This window comes from Abramis brama (assembly GCF_963993115.1).
Source record: "Abramis brama genome assembly, chromosome: 25".
NCBI lineage: Eukaryota > Metazoa > Chordata > Actinopteri > Cypriniformes > Leuciscidae > Abramis > Abramis brama.
Genome location: NC_139987.1, coordinates 9,012,030 through 9,020,654, shown reverse-complemented (window position 1 = coordinate 9,020,654; position 8,625 = coordinate 9,012,030). Strand labels below are relative to the sequence as shown.

At 44.5% G+C, this 8,625-nt stretch overlaps 1 long non-coding RNA gene across 1 annotated transcript; it reads right to left on the bottom strand.

The window, feature by feature from the left end:
* Positions 1-7,894: 7,894 nt before the first annotated feature.
* Positions 7,895-8,404, bottom strand: LOC311076210. The gene is made up of 3 exons (XR_014604624.1): positions 8,298-8,404; positions 8,031-8,062; positions 7,895-7,916 (listed from the first exon to the last, which is right to left on the bottom strand). It is a non-coding gene; the product is annotated as an uncharacterized lncRNA (long non-coding RNA).
* Between the last annotated feature and the right edge of the window lie 221 nt (positions 8,405-8,625).

The following is an 8,625-nucleotide window of genomic DNA, read 5'->3' as shown; positions in this document are numbered from 1 at the left end:
AATTGCATCAGCTGCTCTGCTTGCAGCGCGAGCATATAACAAGCAGTAGGTGCGTCGCATATTGTTTTACGCTGAGGAGCCGAGACATGTTTGGCCAAACAGCGATGGTCAGCAACCGTGGCGACGGGACGTTACGCCTCCTTCAGGGAGCGAGGGTTACATAGTAACCGAGACGTTCCCTTTCAGTCGCTCACGTTCGACGTAACGTCGACGTGATGACGTAATTGGGATCCCATGGAAAACGCCACGGTTGCTGCCACATCCAGCGCCCTACGCAAGACTCTCAGACCCCCAACTGGCTGGGGCGGAAGACCTGCGTAGAGGCAGTTCAACTGCTGTTCCGTTATACCCCACACAGTGGAACTCTTTGATAACACTGGGAAAGCATGCCTTTCCAGGGGAGAAGGACGCTGTGGAAGCCACATCCTGCCCGAAGGGAGGTACCATGTGGAGAATACACATATGGACTGGACAGTTAGGAGCAGTGCAACATATGGAATGCCACTGGGGTGGCTCCAGCCTGGTAAGGTGGAGGCTACACCAGACAGTGATGACAGAGTGAACTCTGCCAAGGGAAAGACACGGACTCACCGCAGGGAGCTGGTCGTGGAAGAATACGCATATGGGATCGCCGCAGGGATCACCACATATGGAACCCAGCCTAGCACAAGTTACACAAGCATACGAGCACTAGGCCTGGCGTCGGACGCTCCGTAACGTCCGACTGCCGAAGGGGTGCGGAGTAACTCACAGGGTTTGCTTAAGTGGGGAACTCGAATGGAGTAAAAAAGGCACATATCCGTTCCAATGGAAGGAAGTGGCGCAGCAAGCCGACACTAGAGCGGGAACTTCGGTGTTACCGGCTGGTTGAAGCGAGAACACAGGAAGAAACCGACTCAACGCGTAGGCTATAAAACCTAGCGAACGTGTTAGGTGTCGCCCAGCCCGCAGCTCTACAGATGTCTGTCAGCGAGGCGCCGTGTGTCAGCGCCCACGAAGAAGCGACACCCCTAGTGGAGTGGGCTTTCAACCCGGGTGGGCAGGGCACGCCTTGGGCTTCGTAAGCCATGGTGATGGCATCCACTATCCAGTGGGCCATCCTCTGTTTGGAGACAACCTTCCCTTCTGCTGGCCTCTGTAACAGACGAAGAGCTGATCTGAGGTCCTGAGGCTTTGGCCACCTGGGGATGGAGTCGCCATTCTCCAGGTAGCACCTACTGCCGTGAGAGCTCGTCGGCTGCATGGTTGAGCAGGCCCGGAATGTAAACGGCACGAAGCGAGCTCAGATGCTTCTGACTCCAGAGGAGGAGATGGCGGGCGAGTTGTGACATGCGGTGGGAGCGTAGACCACCTTGGCGGTTGATGTACGCAACGGTCGCAGTGCTGTCCGTACGGACCAGTACATGCTTGCCTAGTAGCAGCATTTTGAAGCGGCTCAGCGCAAGATGTACTGCTAACAACTTGAATTGAGACATGAAAGTACGCGTCCTTCAGGTCTATCACTGCAAACCAATCTTGGGGACGGATGCATTTGAAAATGCGTTTCTGCGTAAGCATCTTGAACGGCAGCCTGTGAAGGGACCGGTTCAGGACACGTAGGTCCAAGATAGGTCATAACCCACCGCTTTTCTTGGGTACAATGAAGTACGGGCTGTAGAAGCTGGTCTTCTAGGCTGGAGGGACCGGCTCGATTGCGTCCTTCGCCAGTAGGACTACAATCTCTGCCCAGTGAAGGCCAGGGGACGCGGGTGAACTGAATCGCATAGTTGACTCTGATGGTACGGATGAGCCAGCGAGATGGGCTGGGAAGCGCTAGCCAGGCTCCCAGACAGCGTACAAGCAGGACCAACGGCACGACAGACGTCCACGAGGTGGGGCAGCGCGACGGAATGCAGGGACCTGACTCAGGCGGCATAGCGGCCCGAAGTGGGTTCTGAGTGTGCAACACTAATCTGACTCCACCGATCGGCAGGAGATGAGTGAGACGGCATAGGCGCGGCCTCGAGCCCATCAGGCTACCGCTGGCGAAGCAAGAGGGGGCAGAGGGTGGCAAGGCATAGCGTCGCACACCGCAAACCTCACTCTCTTGGGACGCAGAGATAGAGAAGCTGCTTTTGCTGAGAATGTGGCACAGTTGGCTGAGACGCCAGTGGCGGAACAGTATGATTCAAGAAAAGGTCTCTGCCCAGCCCTCCACCGGGGAAGAGCAGCTGACTCTGGGTCGCCTGTCTCAGGGCTGCTGAGACGGGTGGTGCCGTCTTCCTGCGAAGCTCAACGTCACAGTAGAGCTGGCTGTGGCGGAGTTTTTTTTTCTACCCTCATGCATTATGACTGTTTGGTCACATGCAGGGACGAGGTGGTCTGCAATAGCACTGCCGCCCCACCATTGAGGGTAGTGAGAGAGGAAAAACTTTCTGCAGCTTTTGGCACATTTGGCTTGCCATACTGGCACCAAAATGCTTCCATAATGCAAAACGTTTTTCACACACATCCGGGAAGGCACGGGGGCGGGCAAGGCGATTATGAATCGCACTGAGCCCCCAGTGTAACCCAGGAAAGCATGGCTGTCAAGTCTGAATCTGATTCAGCATGAGCATGCACACCATTATAGTGGGAGCTCAGCATCATCTTCATTTCCAGAGCGTAACAGCCCTCTCTCTGATGCAGCGATCGACATCTAATCCTCCCCTGGAGCCCCGAATGAAATGCTAGGTCCATCATGAGAATGACCAGCATCCCATCCAGAAGCTGCCAGGCATGCAAGACAGTGAATGTGGCCGTCAATTCGACGGCACACAGCATGCTGATCGCTCAACCTTAATGAAAAAGGCAAGACGAACAACGTGCTGACGTGGTCACGTTCTCATAAGAGAACATAACCACCCACAAACAGAGTCTCAACCTGTCTGTGATGCGATAGAGGAGTGAGGGGCCCCACACGGATTGGTTACCGGGCGGGGAAGCCCTCACTATAATCCTCTGGTCACCCTGGCTACATGCAGAAATAGCCCTTTTCTGGAGCACCAGAAGAAGAACTAGATCGGGGGGACTCCACCTCGTTAAGGCACTTGAGTCTCGACCGCGCATCTAGAGCGCCAAATGACGCGCGCTGGGTTGCCGTGACAACCCGCGCTGTCAGTCGGCAGCTCGACGGCACACGGCACGCTGATCACTCAAACCTTAATGAGAAAGGCAAGACGAACAACGTGTCGACGTGGTTATGCTCTCAGAAAGAACATAAGCCACCCACAAGCACAGTTTCAGCACACTTAAGCCCAGCTTAAGCATGTGAAACAGTGATCGTGGCCGTCACATGAGGATAGGAAACGACCGCATCCAGAAACACACGGTTTGAATGACGCCTTGAAAAACTCATTGAACATTCTCATTGAAGGCGCAACATTCTGAGCTATGAAAACAGCTGTTTTGCCTGCTCTCTGTGAGATCGCGGCCAGCGCTGTTTGCGCTGTAACACCAACACCAGCTTGAAGAGGCATTCTCCTGAAGAAACAGACTCGTTTTCTTCTTTTGAAGTTTAACACTCTCAGAAGATTTTAGAGCAGGAACAGTAGAACCGCTCGGCTCCGAAGCGAAAGACAACATGCGACGCACCTGCTGCTCGTTATATGATCGCGCTGCAAGCAGAGCAGCTGATGCAATTATCGCATGCCAATATGCATTGGCTCGTTTTAATACTCTCGAAGTAGATTGGTCTCTCAAGGCGATCCCAATTACGTCGCCACGTCGACGTTACGTCGAACGTGAGCGACTGAAAGGGAACAGTAGTTATGAAAGCATCTGATTACAGTGATGTGGATGTCACTGGATGTGGTTGTTTTCACCTTTATTTACACAGTAAAACTTTTCACTGTAAATTTACAGTAAAATACTGGCAGCTGGGTTGCCAGCCACATACTGTATTTTTACAGAACTAGTACTGTAAACAGCATTTACAGTATTGTACTGTAAAACGTTGTACTGTAAATTTACAGTAAAATACTGGCAGCTGGGTTTCCAGCCACATACTGTATTTTTACAGAACTAGTACTGTAAACAGCATTTACAGTATTTTACTGTAAAACGTTGTACTGTAAATTTACAGTAAAATACTGGCAGCTGGGTTGCCAGCCACATACTGTATTTTTACAGCACTAGTACAGTAAACAGCATTTACAGTACTCCACTGTAATTACCAAATACAGTATATATACCACATACTTTTACAATATTAAACTTGTCTACAGCAATAAATTGTATAGTAGTCACACTAGGAAAAAGAAAACAACATTTTCTGGGTTTTAAAACATTTATTTTGGTTAAAAGCAAAGATCAGACAATTGCCTTCTGTGAACATGTTGGCTGAATGTTTTTTAAACATAAAATGCAATTTTAACACTTAACAACAAACAGGTAACACTTAGCACTTAATTAAAGGGATAGTTCACCCAAAAATTTAAATTAGCTCATGATTTACTCACCCTCAAGTCATCCTAGGTCTATACGACATTCTTCTTTCAGACGAATACAATCGGAGTTATATTAAAAAATGTCCTGGCTCTTCCAAGCTTTATAATGGCAGTGAATTGCTGTTTCTGTTTTGAAGTCCATACAAACGAACGAAATTTGCAAACGAAATCCCATCCAAAGTCTTCAAGTTTTCGCAGAAGTGAGGACACCTGTGGGCTTACGGTGTTCTTTTTTTGCACAACCTGGCCAGTTTTCTTTGAAGTTACTTGTCCTTTCTTTGTTTTTGATCCACGTTCAGGATTGATGTCAGGAAATCGTCTAAAAGGCAGAAAAGACCGACTCAACGCGTAGGCTATAAAACCTAGCGAACGTGTTAGGTGTCGCCCAGCCCGCAGCTCTACAGATGTCTGTCAGCGAGGCGCCGTGTGTCAGCGCCCACGAAGAAGCGACACCCCTAGTGGAGTGGGCTTTCAACCCGGGTGGGCAGGGCACGCCTTGGGCTTCGTAAGCCATGGTGATGGCATCCACTATCCAGTGGGCCATCCTCTGTTTGGAGACAACCTTCCCTTCTGCTGGCCTCTGTAACAGACGAAGAGCTGATCTGAGGTCCTGAGGCTTTGGCCACCTGGGGATGGAGTCGCCATTCTCCAGGTAGCACCTACTGCCGTGAGAGCTCGTCGGCAATGAATATTCCAACAATGAAATATTATGGACTGAGTTTATATATTTTGACATAGAGAGACAGCAAAAAAGATGTGTGAATAAAAACCAGATATCGGTTTTAACGACTAATCTGTTTGGATAAAACTGAACATGAAAAAAAAAATGCAATGTTGGATGTTGTGATCAATAGCTGATATTTTTTCTGCCCTGGTTAAAATACATCAACTCAATGTGTCTGTTTACATGTGCACTGTCAACTAAATAAACCTTTGGAAGTGGGGTTGCCAGATTTAAAGTTTTATTCTACAACTTTTAATATCATCCCCTCATCAGGTCCCATCAGAGTATCAGTGGAAAGGCAGCCATAGACTCACATATATAGAGCACACATTGCCAGAATGCAGCCCAAACCTTTGTGACAGAAATAATTTAACTTTAATTGCAAGCCTTGCAATGTTTATTGCATACATAACTACATGATAATGTTAAACATGACATTTACCAGACTAAAATGCATGTTTGCACCCAAAAATGAAAATTCTGTCATTATTGCTCACCCTTAAGACTTTCGTTCATCTTCGGAACACAAATTAAGATATTTTTGATGAAATCTGGGAGGTTTCTGTCCCTCCATTGACATCAATGTCATTGCAACTGTCAAAGCCCAGAAAGGTGGTAAAAACATGTAAAAAAGTGACGAGAATACTTTTTGTGCGCAAAATAACCCCAAAATAACGACATTGTTGAATAATCTCTTCTTTTACATGTCATTCTCCTACACTGATTTGTGAGGATGAGTGGGCCGGAGTGTATTAAAGGATAACTCTCGCCAAAATGCAACCTAGGGTCTTTTTGTTAATCTACCCGAGGCAAACTTTCGTTTAAAAGCATAATTAGGATGGAAACGCCACTTTTAAGTTTGACCGTATTTTCGTTTTCGGTCAAATTGCCTTTTGAATGGGAGTGCATGGGGCACTACTATGATAGCATTAAAAATTGCTATTTTTGAAAACACTAAGAAGGCTCGACACAACATGAAACTGTGCTCGAAGTATCACCAGGGGCTCTATACATGAACTCCAGCATTGAGAACATTGTTTGTGTACACAGAGTTTACCAAAAATAAAGATTTTGAACAACTCACGGAAGCTGTGTCCGCCTGCATTTTGACAGTCAAAAATAGTTGATCTAATAACTTTATTCTAGAGCTGCTGTAAAGCCAAAATAATCTATGTTACTGTAATTTCCTATTATCACTGTAAAGCTGCTTTGAAACAATCTATATTGTTAAAAGCGATATATAAATGAATATATAAATGCTGTTCACTACGTCAACAGCGTAGGAGAATGACGTGAAAGAGTAGAGATTGTTGAATAATGTTGTTATTTTGTTTGTTTTTTGTGCACAAAAGATATTCTCATCGCTTCATAATATTAAGGTTGCACCACTGTAGTTACATGGATTATTTAAACAATGTTTTTACTACCTTTCTGGGCCTTGAAAGTTGCAAAGACGTTTCTGTCTATGGCTGGTTCAGAAACCTCTCAGATTTCATCAAAAATATCTTCATTTGTGTTCTGAAGATTAACAAAGGTCTTACAGGTTTGGAACAACATGAGGGTGAGTAATTAATGGCAGAATTTTCACTAATCCTTCAACTGAAAACAACTTGCACTGACATATCTTAAATATGTGACTGCCACTGTTTTGTCTCAAGATGCACACCAGTAATGTTTTTTTTTTTTATTAGACATTTTTATAAAAGCTGCTTAAATACCCTAATTTTATTAAGGCCTAGACCTGTCTTAAGCTAAGCCCTGTATGGAAACCAGGGCCATATTGTTCATACCAGTAGTCAGCTTAATAAATACTGTCAAGACAAGTCACAATTCAGTCTAATATTTATATGAATGGCAAATATGCTAATGACTAACCTCTGAACAAACTCAAGGTGCTGCCTCTTCCTGTACTGCAAGCTGAAGTTATAGGAGGAGGCAAACAACGCTTCCAGGCCAGTGATGAAGATGCTGTGATCCTTTCCACACACACCTTGACCTTCCAAACGTAATGTCCAGCACTGGTTGCTTAGAGATTGACCTGTAATTGAAAAAAATAAAAAATAAAATGAATTAATAAATAATATTAATAATTAAAATAACTATTGTGGGTTCCACTGTGGTTCGATGTAGTTGTCTATCTATTCCTATAAATTAAAATTTTCACCTAAAAATTAAAATTGATTAGGGTTAGAACACTAAAACGCACTGCCATATTATTTTGCTTGTTTTAAGCATAAACTCACTAAATTTTGACTTATTCTTTCAGAAAACAAGACAATTTTTACTTGTCAATTAAATGCTTCTTCATGTAAGAATTTTAGATATCTGGACTGGAAACAAGAAAAAAACACTAATTAAGAAAAACATATTTTGCAGTGGAGTGAGTAAATGATGGCTTTTCATTTTAGGTTTAAACTACCCCTTTAATGTTTACATACCAGGAAATAAGGCATGGACTCTCTGGCAAATGTAGATTGCTGGACATCAGCATTGCAAATTCCTGAAACAATTTTTAAAAAGGACAGCACAACCATGATCAGCAGAACCAAAACATAAAACATATTACAGATTAATGAGATTTGTTGAATATCATCTAGCCTACTTATCTGCTTGAAGGATAACACCGTCTAACTTCTCTTTGAATTGTTAGTTGTAGGACCATGGCATCATGGCAATCAGGAATACTAACATTTGAAAACAGCATTAGGAACATGGATTTTCTTGTGCTAGCAAAATTCTGACAACGATTCAAAAGCACGATCACAGACAGACTGACAGCATTTGATAGCATTTTTTTTTTTTACCATGGACTGTAACTAACACTACTTAAAAGCACTTACATTAGCACTGGACCGTCATCAGATTACAAAGCCTGAAACGAAAAATATATCAAAAGCAGGTCATGCAAATAACATGGTATATGTTGCCTATTATGTGAAATATCGAAATTAACGTTAACGTTACTTGGTAAACAGGTGGAAGAGAGTGAATTGTTTGCGCGGCCGCGGTAGAAAACCGCGTTCGCAAAATCAAAACAAATAACGTTAAGCATTTGTGAAAACAATGTAGAAATGCGAACGCAAAAAAAACAAAATATATTGGCTTACCGTATCACTCAGTTGAACAATTTTCCATCTTCTCAAACTCTAAATCCCACTAATCGTCACAGGCGCAGGTTATTCAGATGACAAATTCTTCCATCCGTCTTCATGTAGCACGTTAATGTTGCCCATTTTCTGTTGTGTCGCAGGCAACTAACTTAATGTTTGAAACACGAACCGAAGCTCACAAAAGCTTAAAAATTGCTCACAGATTCGCAGACACTGTTTATCTTGTTAACAGAAATGATTATTCTGTTCAGTTGAATCCCGCTGACAAATCAAGTTTGCCTGTAGTAGCTACTGTCGGCTCGCATCACATTTGAACTGAATTGAG